Raw genomic sequence first — 20,280 nt, 5'->3', positions numbered from 1 at the left:
TGAGGACTGACTTGTCTGACTTAAATTGAGACTGACTTCATTAGCCCGCATGAGGGAGCAAAGGGAAAACATCAGAGCACAGGCATGATTTATTTCTGAAGTAACAATATCAATTTGATACCATCAACAGGATCAGAAGTAATCAGAGAGAGCAAGAGCAGAGGGCTAATTAAATCAGTGGATACAGGAGTGTTATCAGGAGAGCAAGCAATTCCTGAAGGATGCTAAAAGTTTTGACAAAGCATTCATGGATCATGGATTCACTGTAGGCAACACACAAAAATGGGAGAATGTAGATTTTTACAGCACTGCTTAATTTTCCTCTCTACTGAGGCACGACCGGGAGTGTTGTCACTTTACTTTGTCACCTTTTAGTTTTTTAAAATTTCGTTTTAGAGAGAGAGCGTGGTGGCGGTCTGTTACTGCTCCACGAGCCCCTGCCACCCAATTACACCTATGTGACCAATTAACCTACTAACCTGTAGCAACGCACTCAAAATGCTGGAGGAACTCAGCAGGTCAGGCTGCGTCCGTGGAGAGGAATAAACTGTCTCCATTTTGGGCCAAGACCCTTCTGCAGGACTGGAAAGGAAGGGGGAAGACACCACAATAAAAAGGTGTGGGGAAGTGAAGGAAGGCAGCGAGAAGGTGAAGGGTGCGGCCAGGGTGGGTGGGAAAGGTAAAGAGCTGGAGAGGAAGGACTTTGACAGGAGAAGAGAGTGGACCATAGGAGAAAGGGAAGGAGGAAGAGACACAGGGGGTGTTGATGGGTGGGTGAGGAGAAGTAGGAGGCCAGCACGGGGAATTGAAGAAGTGGGGAGGGGGAGGGAATTTTTATTAACAGAAGGAGAAATCGATACTCATGCCATCAGGTTGAAGCTACCCAGATGGAATATAAGGTGTTGCCCCACCTAACCTACTAACCCATATGTCTTTGGAATGTAGGAGGATACCAGAACACATGGAGGAAACCCCCATGGTCACAGGGAGAACATACAAACTCCTCACAGGCAGTGGCAAAAATTGCATTGAACCTTGGTCACTGGCACTGTAATAAATTTGTGCTAACCACTACATAACCATGAAGGTCCATTTTATAGCATTGGGAGCTTGTCAGCAGATCGGTGCTGTAAAGCCAGCTTGTCTCTTTGGGAATCCAAATGGCACCAAATGGATGTTCCAGAACATCTCAAGCACTTGACTGACACACAAGTATTTTTAGGTGTAACTGCTGTCCGAATGCAAAGATGCTGAACTCTGGAACAGGATTTACAGTTGAAGAAGTGAGTCACTTGCACCTCAGCCAGTCTGGTACATGGCTTTTTGTGAACACATCCAGAGAGGTACACTCGGAGACCACTTTGTTAGGTACACCTGTACACCTGCTCATTTATGCAAGTATCTAATCAGCCAATCATGTGGCAGCAACTCAATGCATAAAAGCATGCAGACATGGTCAAGAGGTTCTGTTCTTGTTCATGGTCAAGACATTCAGCTTTTGTTCAGACCAAACATCAGAATGGAGAAGAAATGTGATTTGAATAATTGTTGGCGCCATAAGGGGTGGTCGTGTTGGCGCGTGGCCAAGTGGTTAAGGCGTTCGTCTAGCGATCTGAAGGTCGCTAGTTCGAGCCTTGGCTGAGGCAGCATGTGTCCTTGAGCAAGGCACTTAACCACACATTGCTCTGTGACAACACTGACGTCCTAATGCCCTTCCCTTGGACAACATCGGTGGCGTGGAGAGGGGAGACTTACAGCATGGGCAACTGCTGGCCTTCAATACAACCTTGCCCAGGCCTGCGCACTGGAAACCTTCCAAGGCGCAAATCCATGGTCTCATGAGACTAATGGATGCCTACTATTATTAAAGGGGTGGTCTGAGTATCTCAGAAACTGCTTTCACACAGAACAGTCCCTAGAGTTTACGGAGAATGGTGCAATACAACAAAAATAAACATTCATTGAGCAGCAGTTCTGTGGGCAGAAACACCTTTCTAATGAGAGAGGTCAGAGGAGAACGGCCAGACTAGTTCAAGCCGACAGGAAGGCTACAGTAACTCAAATAACCATGTGTTACAACAGTGTTGTGTAGGAGAGCATCGCTGAACACACAACACATTGAACCTTGCACTGGATGGGCTTCAGCATCAGAAGATCACAAACATGCACTCTGTGGCCACTTTTTGAGGTACAGGGGGTAATAAAGTGGCCACTGAGTGTGTTGGCTAAGATTCTTCTCTCCTGTGAAATAATGTTAAGAGCTCTATTGCAACTCCCTAAGATGAGTGACATCATCAGTTTAATGTCTTTCCTGAAAGAAGTCACCTTGGACAGTACAAAATTCCTTCAGTACCATACTGGCCAGTTATCTGTTTTTTTTTGTGTTCATTTTTTCCGGGTGGAACTTGATCGCAAAACACAAGCAGGGGGGGCCACAGTCTCCCCACGACCCCAGTTTTCCCCCTCATCTATGGGCTACAGAAGTGAGTTTGCGGTTCACATGGTGGCCCCCTTTACACCGGGGAAACCAGATACAGGTTGGGTGACCATTTCATAGACGGGCAGTACCAAGCTTCCCACTGCCTGCCACTTCAATCCTTCATCACACGTCCCCTCTCACTCTGACATGTCAGTCACCTGACAACGAGGCATAGGGCAAGCTTGAAGAGCAAACTCTTATCTTCTATCTGGTCACATTGTAGGCTCCTGGACTCAGTACCAAATTCTGCAACCTCAGCTGACATTTCTCTGTCTGTATTAGTCGGCCATCTGTGATATTGTCTCATCGGCAGAGTTGGTACAATCAGTTTACAAAGCCAGCAATCACTGATCAGAGTTTCAAAAACACAAGAATATCTGCAGATGCAGGAAATCCAAAGCAACACACACAAAATGCTTTGTGGAGATCTGTTTCCACTTAGACTCAAAAGAGTATTTTTCTGTTGATCAGTGTCAAAAAAAGCCAAATAAAATCCACTGTGATTCGATGTTGTAAAACAATAAAACATGAAAACTTCCGGGGGGGGGGGTGTGAATACTTTTTACAGGCACTCTGTATGTAGCTAGAGTGTCTAAGACTTATGCATAGTACTGTATTTGTCAATGGGAGAGGAGAGTGAGTTTGTAAATCTGGTGGGGGCAAAGGATGTTGGGAATGGCGAGGTTCGAGCACTGTAGGAGGGGTGTGGGACAGGTGGCAGAGAAGGAGGGCCGGGGGTGGAGGGTGGAGTGGGTGCAGACACACCCAGCCCTGAGATACCTTGCAAGGTCATTTAATTCCAAACTATCGGTTTATTGATTATTACAGAATGTCTCTCTGGTGCTTCCCACACCCTCCCCTCTCCCTTCATCTTTTCCCAACCATGATTCCCCTCTCCCTGCCCCCTTCCCACTTTCAGTCCACCATAGAGACTTAAATCAGAATCAGGTTTATCATCGCTCACGTACGTATGTCATGAAATTTGGGTTTTTTTGTGCGGCAGAAGTACAGCGCAGTACATAAAATTGCCACAGTACTGTGCAAAAATCTTAGGCAGCTTAGCTATATACATGTGCCTAAGACTTTTGTACAGCACTGTACGTGGTTAGATAATGACTGGAGACTCAATAGTCTGCAGATGCTGGAATCTGAAGACACATACAAGATGCTGGAGGAATTCAGTAAGTCATGCAGCACCTTTGGAGGAGAGTGCACAGTCAGCAGTTCATCTGGATGATGGCAGTAACCTGCTTGGTAACAGATTCCCCTACAATTAAATGGTTGCCTGCATTCCTTTCAGAACAGTCCTCTCATGATGTCTCTTCGCATGGTGGCAAAATCTTTGCAAGTAAATTGCCAAGATTAGAGCAAACTCAACCCAACCAGCTGAGCTACACATTTTGCGAATTATTTCCAGAGCATACCTGTTTAAGGAGGTAGGTCCTCGGTGTGTGGCTCAGTACCTTCAGAGGAGAGTCATTTTCCTATCATTCTCATACAGAACAAGAGGTCATTTGGCCCATCAAATCAATGTTGGCTCTCAGGTACTTCCTGCCACACGTTCATCAACTCTACCTACCACCCTCCTACACCAACAGTTCATTACAGTAGCCAAGAAACTTACTAACTATTATATCTTTGGGATGTACTTTGGAGAAGCCATGCAGTTACAGGAAGAATGTGCAAACTCCAGACAGACAGCATTGGAAATCAGGATCGATCACGAATCAATAAAATCGTGAGGCAGTAGAATTTTCTGCTGTAGCACTGTGCCATAAGACCATAAGACATAGGAGCAGAATTAGGCCATTCAGCCCATTGAGCCTGCTCCATCAGTCCATCGTGGCTGATTTATTATCCATCTCAATCCCATTCTCCTGCCTTCTCCTGTAACCTTTGATGACTTGATTAATAAAGAACCTGTCAACCTCCTTCTTAAATATTTCCAATAATGTGGCCTGCACAGCCATCCATGGCAACGATTTCCACAGATTCACCACCCTCTGGATAAAGAGACATTTCCTCACCTCTGTTCTGAATGGACACCCCTAAATTCTGTGGTTGTGTCCTCTGGTCTGAGACTCCCCAACTATAGGAAGCATCGTCTCCACATCCACTCTATCCAGACCTTTCAATATTCGCGAGGTTTCAATGAGATCCATCCTCTCCAACCCCATTCTTCTAAACTCCAGTGAGTACAGGCCCAGAGCTGTCAAACTCTCCTCAATGTTAGCCCTTTCATTCCTGGGATCATTCTCATGAACGTTTTCTGGGCTCTCTCGGGGATGCGAGAAGGTAGAGTTTAAGTGGGAGCAGCATTAATAACAATGATTGTATTAGTGCAATGGTGCTAACATACTGTAGTAAAATGCTCCAGAGATCTACACAGGACTGGTATCAGCCAAAATCTGGTAATGTGTCACATTTGGGATAACTTTAAAGAGCTGGTCAGTGAGAAGGGAGTACTAGGAAGGCCAGAAGGTTAAGAGATGGTCAGAACAACATTGTCGGCCGAAGGGCCTGTAATGTGCTGTACTATTCTATGTTCTATGTTCATAATCTGATGACGACCCCATTAATGATGGGGTAAAGGTAATTCCTGCCCCTGTCTGTAAGGAATTTGTACGTTCTCCTCATGACAGGGTGGGTTTCCTTCCACAATTCATAGATGTACTGGTTAGTAGATTAATTTGGTCATTGAAAATTGTCCCGTGATTAGGCTAGGGCTAAGTCGGGAGTTGCTGGGCAGCACGGCTAGAGGGTTGAAGGGCCTATTCTGTGCTGTATCTCAATAACTAAAATAAACAACCAGGAACATTTAAGAGGCTAGGACTAGAATTACGTGAGCACAAATATAGTGAGGTTTTGTGCGAGTGGAGGAGGTCATGCAGACTGAGAGGGGTGTGACGATGGTGGGGTTGGTGCACCAGAACGATAGTTACAAAATGGAGGCCCAATATTCCCGCAGGACCAGGAGATTAGTGAGCACAGGCGAAGTACGACGGTCTGCTTTGGATGCGTCATGTCTATGAAGAGGGAACTTCGAAGAGGGAATTTGGCCTGGGAGAGAGTGGAGCAGACAAGAAAAAAAAAATGAAAAATTAATAGCTATGTTTTGAAACTTTTTCTAAAGTTGATAATGCTGAATAGAATACATAGCAACCTGACAAGAGGAAGATCAAAGTCAAAGATTATTGTCATATGCACAAATGCTATGGAAAACTCACTTGCAGCAACATCACAGACACATAAGCAGCAGTCACAAGGAATTCATAACAAGTGATTTCCTATCCAGTATTTTTATTTGTACACGGATATAGAACATAGAACACTGCAGCATAGTACAGGTCCTTCGGTCTACGATGTTGTGCTGACTTTTTAACCTCCTTCAAGATCAATCTAACCCTTCCCTGCTACATAGCCCTCCATTTTTGAGTAACAAACATTTGAACTGATTACCCACCCACTTTATAATACCCGCTGTTGACATTTAATAGTCAAGCTGAACCAGAATATTCCTCTCTGTATCGGTCATCAGAAATCTGTATACAGCAATCTCCTGATTGCTCTGCTCATGTGGGTGTCTTTGCAATCAATGGCTCAGGGGCCTTTACCTTTATTTTATAAATCTCCGAAAATGATTGTTGGTAAATGCTGAACAACTTTTTGGTTTGGCATCGGCGAAGCAGAACCTCCCTTTGGCTTATCACATACATCAAGAATTTTGTTTTAGTACTGGAATAACTAAGAATAGGGAGGGAGGAGAAGATGGCGGCGTGACGCAGCGCGCACGGCCATTCCGAATAATATCGATTTTGTGTAACTAGGAGCTGTGCACAATCCAGATTTGATGGAGACAGCCGTGAGAAGCATGGAGGAACACTTTGAGTAACTTCTGAAATGCCTGCTTCACTGCTGCTGCTACTGCGCGATCGAGAATCTCCGGAGACGAAGGCCCCAAATCCTCGGCTTTGCCTATTGCCTGTTGCCGGGGATGGGGTTGAAGCGCTTGGCAGAGATGGTACTCGGTGCTTGGTGTCGGGGAGCTGGTCGGAGGCTCGGAGTTTTCGGATGGACTCGAAGTCGGACTGTGGTCGGATGCTTCCGGGATGCTGCATCGGCAAGTTGGCGGCGCTGGAGGTTTACCGTCTGCGTGAGATGATGGGACTTTCGAGAGACTTCGAGACTTTTACTGTGCCACAATCTGTTCTTATCAAATTACGGTATTGTTTTGCACTGCTGTAACTATATGTTATAATTACGTGGTTTTTGTTAGTTTTTAAGTCGGATTGTCATGTGTTTCTGTGATATCATTCTGGAAAAACATTGTATTATTTCTTAATGCATGCATTACTAAATGACAATAAAAGATGACTGCGTGCCCTCATAATCTAATCTAAATTTTTCAGCACCTGGGGGGTGTCACTTTTCTTTGGAACTGTGGGCAGCAGTCACACAACATTATTACAATGCTTTTGGGGTGTATGAGGTGTCAGGCCGGGGTAGCACCTCTGGTGTGAAGACCTGTTGTACTTTCCAAGGGGGTCCTCTACCTTCGGTCCTCACCTGGCACTCAGCTCTCACCTGTGGCTCCAAGTAAGCTGTTCGCATGCGACAGCGGCCACGCCCCGGGCAATGGCTTTGACAGGCCGGGCAAACCAGGTGAGAATAGCTGTCGGGGGGTTTTTTTTTTTGAACCCTTGGCGACTTTAGGCTTGTCTACCCAAAGCACGTGAAGGCTGGATTTGCCGGACTGCGCGGACGAAACCAGCAGCTGGTTCGACGGGCCGGAAGGTGTTTCCCAGCACCCGTTGTGGCACGCAAAGAGCACGGCAAGATACGTAGATCACCCTGGTCGTTCACTGTACCGTGACCTATCTCCAATCGTCCGGACTTTTGTCTTGCCTCTGGAGCCAGGTAGACTAGGATGAGTGAGTGAGGCTGTCAATCTAATACCAGAGGGCATGCATTGAAGGGGAGAGGCAGTCAGTTTAAGGGGGATGTGAGGGGGAAGTTTTTTACTCAGAAGATCATCGATGCCTGGAATGCACTGCCTGGTATTGTGGTAGAGGCAAATGCATTAGAGGATTTAAGAGTCATTGGGAAAGGCCAAATGAATGTAAACACCATGGTGTAGGTAGGAGGGATTAGTATCTGGGCGTTCTTGATTTGCTCTTTAGCTGGTGCGGCACAACATTGTGGGCTGAATGGCCTGTTCCTGTGCTTTATGTTCTATGTTCCAATTCTGCCACCTGCTGTAAGGAGTCTGCACGTGGGTTTCCTCTGGATGCTCTGGTTTCCTCCCACAGTCCAAAGGCGGACCGGTTAGTAGGTTAATTGGTTTTCTGGAAATTGTCCTGTGATTTTATCCTTCAGGCCTTCCGTTGGTCGACCGTGGATACTGCGTCCTAGCTGTCTACGTCAAAGTCGATACGCAAGCCAGGGCTGTACGATGGGGAGGGCAAACCGTTGCCCATCAGCAGGCTCCCCCACTCCATGCAGTCAATGAATCCACAGAAACAGTCCTGTAATTAAGCTAGTGGGTTAATAGGTGGGTTCCTGGGTGGTTCAGCTCGCTGGGCTGGAAGGGCCTTTCACGCTGTATCTCTAAAAAAAATAAAATGCATCATAAAGCAAATGGCAAGTTACTTTCTCCCTGTCATATTTGGCACTAAAGATAATTCACTGTTTCCTTGTTTCACAATAAGCTATCAGACTGATTCCATTTTTTCCCCCCAGTGACATTTGGTAAGTTATGAGTATAGGTCAACATTCCTGGTCTGATTGTCATGCGCCTAGGACATTTTCTGCCTCTTTTTATCTCACATGATGATTAAAGACCATATTTGTTGCAATATTTTGCTGGATAATTATTACAAATTCACATCAAGTAGTTTATTATGCCTCTGGGTCTCATTTCTTTCATAGTACGGATTGTGCTTCTTAAATAGACAGTGTGTCACCAAGAAACTTAGATTATACCGCTCAGTCCTTAATGCCAAAATGAATCATTTGTAGCCACAGGAAGCATTCTGTTTCATATTCCAGTGTTAATTCGATTATCTCTTCCAAAATATTGAGTTCACCAGATGGCAGCTTTTGAAATAAATGAAAGTTCGTTAAGGTTTTGTGATCCAACATATTGAACTGTTGCAAGTCCACAAGATAATTACAGCTCAGAAAGTTTTTAATTCATCTGTCTGCAGCAGTATCAACATAACCTACTGTAACTAGCTTATTCCCTCTTTGCTATTGATGACCCCTGTGGCCGTCCCCCTCAACAATAAGTACTCCATTTTAAGTACCATTTGGTGGGGATGACCTACATGAGGGAAGCAACAGTGGCCGTGCCTCTGGCACTGAGCTTGGCCCTGTGGCTCAGAAGGGTAGGAAACTGAAGAGGCTGGCAGCAGTAATAGTGGACTCTAAAGTCAGGTACAGTAGACAGATAGGTGATTTTCTGGATGCAAAAGGGAAACACGATGGTAGTTTGCCTCCCAGATGCTAGGGTCCGTAATGTCTCTGGACGTGTCCATAATATTCTGAAAAGGGAGGGTGAGCAGTCAGAAGTCATGATACATATTAAGTCATGGTACATATTGGTACCAACAACGTAGGTGGAAGAAGGGAGGAGGTCCTGAAAAAAGAATACAGGGAGTTAGGAAGGAAGCTGAGAAGCAGGACCTCAAAGGTAGTAATCTTGGGATTGCTGCCTGTGCCACGCAACAGTGAGGATAGGAATAGAAGGAGGTGGCAGATAAATGCATGGCTGATGAATTGGAGCAGGGGGCAGGGATTCAGATTTCCAGATAATTGGGACCTCTGGGGCAGGTGAGACCAGTACAAAAGGGACAGGTTGCACTTGAATCCAAGGGGGACCAATATTCTTGCGGGCAGGTTTACTATAGCCGTTGGGAGTGGTTTAAACTAATATGGCATGTGATTGGGAACCCCCAGGATACAGCTGAGGATCAGCCAGCAGGATTACAAATAGATGATGTATTGTATGTAACATGAATGTAAGGACGGGCAAGCCAATGATTGAGTACAATCCGGCAGAGCAAAGAGTTAAATTGTACCTCAGAGGCAAAATTCAAAAGGGCAAAGAATGCAGGACTGAAGGTGCTGTATTTAAATGTGCGTAACATTCGGAATAAGGGGGACAAACTCGTGGCGCAATTAGAGATTGGTCGGTATGACGTTTTGGTGGGCATCACGGAGTCGTGGTTGAAAGAAGACTATAGTTAGGAGCTTAACATCAAAGGACATACCTTGTATCGAGAAAACAGGCAGAAAGGCATAGGCGGTGGTGTGGCTCTGTTGGTAAGAAATGGAACTACATCCTTAGAAAGGTGATATAGGGTCAGAGAATGTTGAATCTTTGTGGGTGGAATTAAGAAACTGTAAGGGTAAGGAAACCATGATAGGCATCATATATAGGCCTCCAAATAGTAGCCAAGATGTGGGGTTGAGATTGCAAAGGGAGCTCGAAAAGACATGTAATAAGGGGAATGACACAATTCTAATGGGGTCTTCAATATGCAAGGGAATTGGGAAAATCAGGTTGGTGTCGGATTGCAAGAGAAGGAATTTGTTAAATGCCTACGAGATGGCTTTTTAGAGCAGCTTGTGCATGACCCTATTTGGGGAAGGACTATCTTAGGTTGGGTGTTGTGTAATAAACCAAATCTTATTAGGGAGATAAATTTAAAGGAACCCTTAGGAGGCAGTGATCATAATATGATTGAATTTATACTGCACTTTGAGAGGGAGAAACATAACTCACATGTATCAGTATCGCAATGGAATAAAGGGAACTACAGAGGCATGAGAGAGGAGCTTGCCCAGGTGGATTGGAGGGGGATACTGGCAGGGATGATGGCAGAGCAGAGTCGGCTGACATTTCTGGGAATAGTTCACAAGACACAGGATAGATATGTCCCACAGAGGAAGAAATTCTCAAATGGCAGGGTAAATAACCGTGACTGACAAGGGAAGTTAAGGACTGCATCAAAGCCAAGGAAAGGGCATATAAGATAGCAAAAGCGAGTGGGAAGTTGGATGATTGGGAAGCATTTAAATCCAATAAAAGGCAACTAACAAGATATGAGAAGGGAAAAGATGAAATATGAGGGCAGACTAAAGCAGGATACCAAAAGTTTTTTTTCGGTTATATTTAGAGTAAAAGGGAAGTGAGAGTTGATATTGGACCACTGAAAAATGATGCTGGTGAGGTAGTAATGGGGGACAGAGAAATTGCAGATGAACCTAATGAATACTTTACATCAGTCTTTACTGTGGAAGACACTGGCAGTGTGCCAGAGGTCCATGAGTGTTAGGGAGCAGAAGTGAGTGCCATTGCTTTTACAAAGAAAAATTGCTAAGCAAAGCCAAAGGTCTTAAGGTGGACCAGATGGACTACATCCCGGAGTCCTGAGAGAGGTTGCTGAAGAGATAACAAATGTATTGGTCATGATCTTCCAAGAATCACTTGATTCTGGCATGGTCCCAGAGGACTGGAAGTTTGCAAATGTCACTTCACTCTTCAGGAAGGGAGGAAGGCAAAAGAAAGGAAATTATAGTCCAGTTAGCCTGACCTCAGTGGCTGGGAAAGTGTTGGAGTCTATTATTAAGGATGAGGTTTCAGGGTACTTGGAGACTAATGATAAAATAAGTCAGAGCCAGCATGGTTTCTGTAAAGGGAATCTGACGAATCTGTTGGAGTTCTTTGAGGAAATAACAAGCAGGGTGGAGAAAGAAGAGGCAGTGGATGCCACTTACTTGGATTTTCAAAAGGTATTTGATAAGGTGCCACACATGAGGCTACTTAACAAGATAAAATCCTATGCTAATACAGGAAAGATACTGACATGAATAGCAGAATGACTGACAGGTAGGAAGCAGCAAGTGGGAATAAAAGGGGCCTTTTCTGGTTGGCTGTCAGTGACTAGTGGTGTTCCTCAGAGGTCAGTATTGGGACCGCTACTTTTCAGATTTGGATAATGGAATTGATGGCTTTGTGGCAAAGTTTGCAGATGATGCGAAGACAGATGGAGGGGTAGATAGTGCATAGGAAGTAATGCGATTACAGCAGGACATATTGGAAGACTGGGCAAAAAAGTGGCAGATGGAATACAGTGTTGGGAAACGTATGATAGTGCGTTTTGGTAAAAGGAACAATAGTGCAGACTATTATCTAAATGGGGCGAAGGTTCAAACATCAGAGGCGCAGAGGGACTTGGGAGTCCTCGTGTAAGACTCCCAGAAGGTTTAATTTGCAGGTTGAGTCTCTGGTAAAGAAGACAAATGCAATGTTGGCATTTATTTCAAGGGGAGTAGAATATAAACACAAGGAGACAATGCTGAGCCTTTGTCAGACACTAGTTAGGCTGCACTTGGGAGTATTGTCAACAGTTTTGGGCCCCATAGCTCAGAAAGGATGTATTGTCACTGGAGAGAGTCTAGAGGAGGTTCGTGAGGATGATCCTGGGAATGAAGGGGTTAACATATGAGGAGCGTTTGGCAGCTTTGGGCCTGTACTCACTGGAATTTAGAAGAATGTGGGGGGGGGATCTCATTGAAATCTACTGAATATTGAAAGGACCAGATAGGGTGGGTGTGGAGAGGATATTTCCAATGGTGGGGTTATCCAGAACTAAGGGGGACAACCTGAAAATAGAGGGTTACCCATTTAGAACAGTGGTAAGGAGGAATTATTTTAGCCAAAGAGTAGTGGATCTGTGGAATGCTCTGCCACAGACTACAGTGGAGGCCAAGTCCATGTGTATATTTAAGGTGGAAGTTGATTATTTCCTGATCGGTCAAGGTAGCAAAGGATATGGCGAGAAGGCAGGTGTGTGGGGTTGAGTGGGATCCACGATCAGCCATGATGGAATGGCGGAGCAGACTCGATGGGCTGAATGGCCTAATTCTGTTCCTATGTCTTATGGTCTTGTTTCCTGCCCTTCTCCTTGGCATTCATACCCGATTAGATGACAAACAATTTCTCTAGGCCTGTAATAATATGGTTTGAAACTGTGTCCTATGCTTTACTCCAAAAGTTTAATTTTGTTTACCATTCCATTAACTTTTCCCCTCCTGTAACTTTGTTTTTTTTTAAGATAACTTATCAGAATCCATCTTTACTAGGCTATTAAGTACATTTCTTCAGTACTTAGATACCAAGCACTTTAGATCAACCTTGGGACTATTCACTGGGATTAAATGTCTCTCTTCACTTTAATAATTTCACAAGAAACTGCAAAGTTGTGGACACAGCTCAGCACATCGCAGGAACCAGCCTCCCCTCTATGGACTTGTTTATTCTTCTTGCTGCCTCAGTAAAGCAGTCAGCATAACCAAGGAATCTACGCATCCAGACACTGCCTCTCCTCCCCTCTCCCATCGGGCAGAAGATGCAAAAGCCCAAGAGCACACTCCACCAGACTCAGGACAGCTTCTACCCCACTATTACAAGACCACCGAACAATTCACTAGTATGAATTTCGTCCTCACAAACTAACCCATTTTGACCTTACACCTTATCATCTGCCTGCACTTGACTTTCTCCATAGCTGTTACACTTCATTCTGCATTCTGTTATTGTTTACCTTGTTCTATCTCAATGCACTGTATGATGAATTGATCTGTATGAACAGTTTGCAAGACAAAGTTTTCATTGTACCTCAGTACATGTGACACTTCATTATGCATTTTGTTATTGTTTTATCTTCTACTACCTCATTATGCAAGACAAATTTTTCACTGCTCCGTGGTATTTGTGACAATAATAAAGCAATTCCAATTCCATTTTCAATAGCTGTGATCACATCATTGAAGGAATGATCTGACCAGAGCAATTCAGCTGGGTTGTACCTTTCTCTGACTTGCACAATGTTGTTTTTGATTTTGCTGTTGTACACTGCCTTGAAGAAGTATTCAGTCCCCACAACCATTTTCACATTTTACCGTCTCATTTTCTAAGTTCAAAATATATTGAAGTAGGATTTTTAAGCTAATCTATAAAACATAGTGCCTCATATCAAATCAAAAGAAAAATTCCAAAACATGTCAACAATTTACTAAAAATTAAAAACTGAAACTGCCAGGCTGAAGAAAAGTATTCATCCCTTTTGTAATTATTATGATAAATTTCCTCAGATGCAATATACCTTAACAACTCACTCAATTTGTTCATGTATGTAAAAAATTTGGAGGAGCACCTATTTCAATGAGTTTATAAGAATAAATACCCCCTCTCTCTGTAAGGCCCAACAGTATGGCAGGTTTTCAACAGACCAAACCAAAACGAAGACAAATGTGCATTCAAGACAAGTTATGGAAATGATAAGAGAAGAACAAGTCTGGGGAAGGGTACAAGACCATCTCAGAGGCACTGAACATACCTTGGAACTCAGTGCAGTCCATTGTGGAAAAAGTGGAAAAATTATGAACCCACAGCCACGCTACCTAGATCAGGCCACCCCTCTAGACTTAGTCACCGGAGATGAATAGCACTTGTAAGAGAGGCTGCTGTGATGCCAACAGTCATTCTAAGTGAGCTGCAGAAGTCAGTGACTGCAACAGGAGATGAAGTTCATGGCTCCACAATCTCTAAAGCCTTGTACAAAAAGGGTACTTATGGAAGAGTGGCAAGGAAGAAGCCCTGGCTAAAAAAGTCAGTAAAGACTTTTGCAAAATGTCACTTAGAAGATACTGTAAAGGTGTAGAAGATGGCCTTGTGGTCGGATGAGACTACACTGGAAATTTTCGGCTTCAACACTAAGCGGTAAATGTGACATAAACCTAATACTGTGCATCAGCCAGTAACACCATCCCTACTGTAAAGAATGGTGGAGGTAACATCATGGTATAGGGATGCTTTTCAGCAGCAGGGACTGGAAATCTGGTCAGGATCGATGGGAAGATGAATGCTGCCAAGTACAGAGAGAGCCTGGGTAAAAACTTGCTCGCCTCTGCTACAAAGTTTAAACAGGTGAGGAAGCTTGTCTTTCAGCGGGAGAGCGACCCAAAGCACACTGCTACACCAACCACTGAGCGGCTTCATGTGAAGAAAATTGATGTTCCTGAGTGGTCCAGCCAGAGTCCTGACCGTAACTCAATCGAACGTCTCTGGCAAGACCTCAAGATTGCTGCCCATTACCGCTCCCCAACTAACCTGGCACAGCTTGAGTAATTTTGCAAGGAGGAATGGGCAAATTTTGCTTTATCAAACTGAGCAAAACTAATTGAGACTTATCGAAAAAGACTACTGGCTGTAATAGCTATGAGAGGTGGTGCAATTAAGTATTGAGATCAAAAGGGGTGGAGAGGGTGAATACTTCTGAACTGCTGACATTTCAGGTTTTAAATTTTTAATTTCTCACGCTTTGCAATCTTCCTTGTTTTGGGGGCTCCACTGTGAAAAAATGGAGCTTGTGATTCATAAATAAATAATTTAATTTAAGTTGATCAAAATCCCTGGTTGTAATACTGATTTATGGGAGCTTAGATTAGGAGGCTGAATACTTTTACAAGGCACTGTATGTTTTGTTTCAATGTATTTTAAATTAACTTTGCCAACATACTGGGATCCATTCCAGCTCGATCCCTATTTCTCTATAATGCCTATATTGAATACTCTTCCAATCATTTCCTTAACAGTTCAAACTAATACTAAAGCTCATCAAGGACATCTGGTCTATGTTCTCTTCTCGCTGTTATCATCAGTAAGGAGATACAGAAGCCTTAGGACCCACACTACCAGGAACAATTAACATCCCTTAACCATCAGATTCCTGAACCAGAGAGGATAACTTCACTCATCCCAAAAATGAACTGATTCCAGAACCTATAGACTCATTTTAAGGACTCTACAACTCATGTTCTCAGCATTATTATTATTTTTTTTTCTTTTTCTTTTTATATTTGCATGATATATTATCTTTTGCACATTGGTTGTTTATCTATCTTTATGTGTAGTTTTTCATTGACTCTATTGTATTTCTTTATATCTATTGTGAATGTTTGAAAGAAAATGAATCTTGGGGTAGTATAGTGGCATATACTTACTTTGATGATAGATTTACTTCGAGCTTTGAACTGTTAACATTCCTTGTCTAGCGTTTATAGTTCTATTCAGTTGAGAGAAACGGGGCTAGAGATACTTCAGCGCATTAAAAGGCATGTTAAATTGTGCTGTGCAGGACATCAGAATGATAAACCTGTCAGCAGTGGCATTCCTACGGAACGGCTGCCCTTGTCCTTCTTCGGGGTACGGGTTACGTGTCTGTGACATGTTAATTGAGAGGCCATAGAGGGCAATCGTAGAGCATTTGCAGATGGTGTGCACTTTAGCCACAGTGAGCAAAATGGAGTCAAACATAGACAGGAAAAAAATCACCAGGAATATTCAGCATATCAAGCAGCATATGAAGTTACACACCCAAGAAACCTGTCATTTGGCTATGTTGAACAGAACTCTTGCCCTTTGAACTCTAAGAACTCTTAACAATAATACTTTTAGTCTTCCTGATGCATTGGATGGAAAGGAGTGATGGACCTGTGATAGTCACAGAGGCATACAGTGCAAAAGCCCTTCAGCCCATCTTGCGCATGCCAACCATCAATACTTAATTGCCCTCAGTGGCCACTTTATTACACCTGTTATACCTCCTCTTTAATGCATATATCTAATCAGCCAATCATGTGGCAGCAACTCATTGCATAGAAGCACATAGACATGTTCAAGAGGTTCAGTTGCTGTTCAGACCAAACATCAGAATGGGGAGGAAATGTGATCTAAGTGATTTTGACTGTGGAATGATTGTTGGTGCCAGATGGGGTGGTTTGAGTATCTCAGAAACTGCTGATCTCCGGGGTTTTCCCACACAACAGTCTCTAGTGCAGGAGTTCCCAATCTTTTTTATGCCAGGGGCCAATGCCATTAAGGGAAGGGTCTGCAGACCCTAGGCTGGGAACCCCTTCTCTAGAATCTACAGAGAACGGTGCAAAAAACAAAAAGATATCCAGTAAATGTCAGTTCTGTGGGTGGAAGCACCTTGTTAATGAGAGAAGTCAGAGGAGGATGGCCAGAATGGCTCAAGCTGATAGGAAGGTGACAGTAACTCAAATAAGCACGTGTTACAACAGTGGTGTGCAGAAGAGCATCTCTGAATGCACAAGATGTCGTACCTTGAAGTGGATGGCCTAGAGTAGCAGAAGATCATGAACATACACTCAGTGGACACTTTTTTAGGTACAGGAGGTAATAAAGTAGCCACTAAGTGTATACTAATCCTGTTTCCCAGTACTTGGTCCCCAGTCTGTGCAGGAAGCTCAGACCAAGATCTAGAATATAAAGGGAGATTCACCACTTCACAGAAATTACTTTAAACACAAGGACGAGTATATTAACCTCCCTGCAGAAGTATAAATTATTAATTTGTTAAATAAATTCATCACCCTCTGAATTCTTTAAACCACCATGCTCCTCACTGGGAATTTTCAAATGTCACAGAATTATTCAGAAATAGCAAATTCATTAATGTTCGCTGAATAGCAAAAGAAGTTCAAATCCAGGATCATGCCCTGAAAATATACTCTATTAAAAATAATTTAAAATAATGACTTTTTTAATCCACTGCTGCTCATGGTGATGCAGAAATGGAAAATGATTCTTCTCTTTTAACAAGCACTCCCTGGTCAGCCAAATGGAGATAAAGGCGGAATAAATTCATTCCTCATCGTTAATGAGGCTTAATCTAAACACTCACGACTATACAATGCTGAACTTCTCAGCAATCCTTCTCCCCTTTTAAAGTAATACTGACGTTATCAGTACCAATTAGTACCAAATTGTGAACAGCTTTATGCTTGTTTAGAAGTTGAGGGAGCCAAACAAAACTCATGTTACTTTGTACTTGGTAAAATTGTAAAGGCTTTCATCACATTAGGGCTGCATTTTAATCAACACATTAGAGACAAACGGACGACATTCCAACCCAATGAATCAATTGCTCCCACCGACATGTGGAAGGCATTTAAATTCAGCACTAATTCTAAGTCTTCAAAGTATTTGATAAATGTCTTGGAAAGTGAGACTGAACAAGGAAAAATAAACAATGAACAAACTTCCAACATCACATTGCTATATTGTATACATTATTATCACAATTTATGGGGTTGAGATGGCCTACTGTTAAACACAGTTTGGAACAGCACAGACTGTGATCAAGTGTTATGATCGGAGTTTGATTGATGCTTATTTCCCAGATTTGTGTCCCAGACATCTCTCGCTGCAAACAACATTCTCCACAAAATACACTTGAGATATCAGTTTTAGCTATTAGATGTCAAATGGATTAAAATGCTAATCCAGCCCACAACAGTACTCCTACTAACTTGAACAGGCAGCATCCGTCATTAGCGACCCTCACCACCCAGGACATGCCCTCATCTGATTGCTAGCAGGAGGTACAGGATCCGGAAGACACACACTTAACATTTTAGGAACAGCTTCATCTCTGCCACCATCAGATTTCCCAATGGATAATGAACCTATGGACTCCACCTCATTTATATTTCCTCTCTTTTCTACTCATATTGTAATTCATAGTATTTTTTCATATATGGAACTGTACTGCTGCCACAAAACAACAAATTTCACATTTATCAGTGATAATAAACCTGATTCTGATAACTCAGCAAACTCTGTAACTAAAATCCCTCAGACTGACCGCCATTTTCATTACAAAATACAATTAAGTATTCATCTGAGGGTGGTGTAGTGGTTAGTGCAATCACTGATCGGGGTTCAATTCCCGCCGCTGTCTGTAAGAAGTTTGTACGTTCTCACCATAACCATGTGGGTTTGCTCTGGGTGCTCCAGTTTCCAAAGATGTACACTTTAGAGTTAGTAAGTTTTGGGCATGTGCTATGATGGTGCCAGAAGCATGGCGACACTTGCGATCAGTCCCCTGCACAATCCCTGAACTGCGCCGGTCATTGATGGAAAAACAATGCATTTCACTGTGTATTTTGATCTACATGTGACAAGTAAAGCTAATCTTTAATCATAGGGAAAGAACATAGGAAATATTTATTAGAAATCAGAGCAATCAAAACTTAGAACTAACAGACGTTAATCAAGCAATCTCCCGATAGCCTAACTCACTTTCTTTTGAAAATGTTTCCTCCAATATAATCCCAGTATTGAGTACTCTTCCAATTATTTTCCCGAGAGTTCAAACTCATTAAGGGCTCCTACCACCCAGGCCAACTTATGTTCTCAATATTACTTAGTTTTTTTTTTGTATTTGCACAATACATTGTATTTTGCACTTTAGTTGCTTGTCCATCTTTGTGTGTAGTTTTGCACTGATTCAATTGTTTCTTTGCATCCACTGTGAATGCCCACAAGAAAATAAATCTCAGGGTAGCATATAGTAACATATATGTACTGTACTTTCATAATAAATTTACATTAAACTTTGAACTAATAGCATACCTTGTCTACCATTTAATAGTTTTATCTGTAGGACTTCAGAGTAATGAGGGGACATAATTATGATTCCACAAGCCTTGCTATATTATCATGTGTTGTCACCAGTTAGGCTCAAAGTTGAGTGACAAGCACAAACTTTAAACTGTGTGGGGTGGTACGATAGTTGAGTGTTTAGTGTAACCCCTGACAGAGCCAGCGATCCAGGTTTAATTCTCGCTGCTGTCTGTAAGGAGTTTGTATGTTCTCCCTGTGACCACGTACAAGGTTGGAAAATACATGGTCATGCACTTTGGTAGGAGAAATAAATTTGCAGGCTATTTTCTAGATGGGAAGAAAACCCAAATATCTGAGATGCAAAGGGACTTGGAAGTCCTTGTGCAGAACACCCTAAAGGTTAACTTGAAGGTAGAGTCATTGGTGAAGAAAGCAAATGCAATGTTAGCATTCATTTCAAGAGGTCCAGAATACAAGAGCATGGATGTGATGCCAAGGCTTTATAAGGCACTGGTGAGGCCTCACTTTGAGTATTGTGAACAGCTTTGGGCTCCTCATCTATGAAAAGATGTGCTGGAGAGGGTCATGAGGAGGTTCACAAGGATGATTCTGGAAATGAAAGGGTTATCATACACGGAACGTTCAATAGCTCTGGGTCTGTACTCGCCAGAATTTAGGATGGTGGGGAGGGATCTCATTGAAACCTTTTGAATGTTGAAAGGCCAAGACAGAATAGATGTGGAAAGGATGTTTCTCATGGTTGGGGAGTCTAGGAAAAGAGGGCACTGCCTCAGGATAGAGGGGCATCCATTTAAAACAGAGGTGTGGAGAAATTTCTTTAGCTAGAGGGTGGTGAATTTGCGGAATTTATTACCACAGGCAGCTGTGGAGGCCAAATTCTTGACTGGACATGGCATCAAATGTTATGGGGAGAAAGCTGGGGAGTGGGGCTGAGAAGGGCAAAAAAGGATCAGCCATGATCGAATGGCAGGGCAGACTCAATGGGCCAAATGACCTAATTCTGTTCCTATGTCTTGCGATCTTATGTGGGATTCCCCTGGGTCCTCCAGTTTCAGGTACAAATTTATTGTCATCTGACTGGACATTTATACAGTACAACCAAATGAAACAACGTTCCTCTGGACCCAGCGCACCCACAAAGCTGAAATCACACACAGCACATAATACTTGGGGTGGTATCATGATGGTCACAGCATCCTTCCAGTCAGAAGGAAGAAGAATGACTTGTCTTTCAGAAGGATGACCTTAGAACCACCCATCATCTCTTCTCCAGTTGATTCCC

Source organism: Mobula hypostoma, chromosome 9 (genome assembly GCF_963921235.1).
Source record: "Mobula hypostoma chromosome 9, sMobHyp1.1, whole genome shotgun sequence".
NCBI lineage: Eukaryota > Metazoa > Chordata > Chondrichthyes > Myliobatiformes > Myliobatidae > Mobula > Mobula hypostoma.
The sequence above is the reverse complement of the archived record's forward strand: the minus strand, read 5'-3'. Positions refer to the sequence as shown.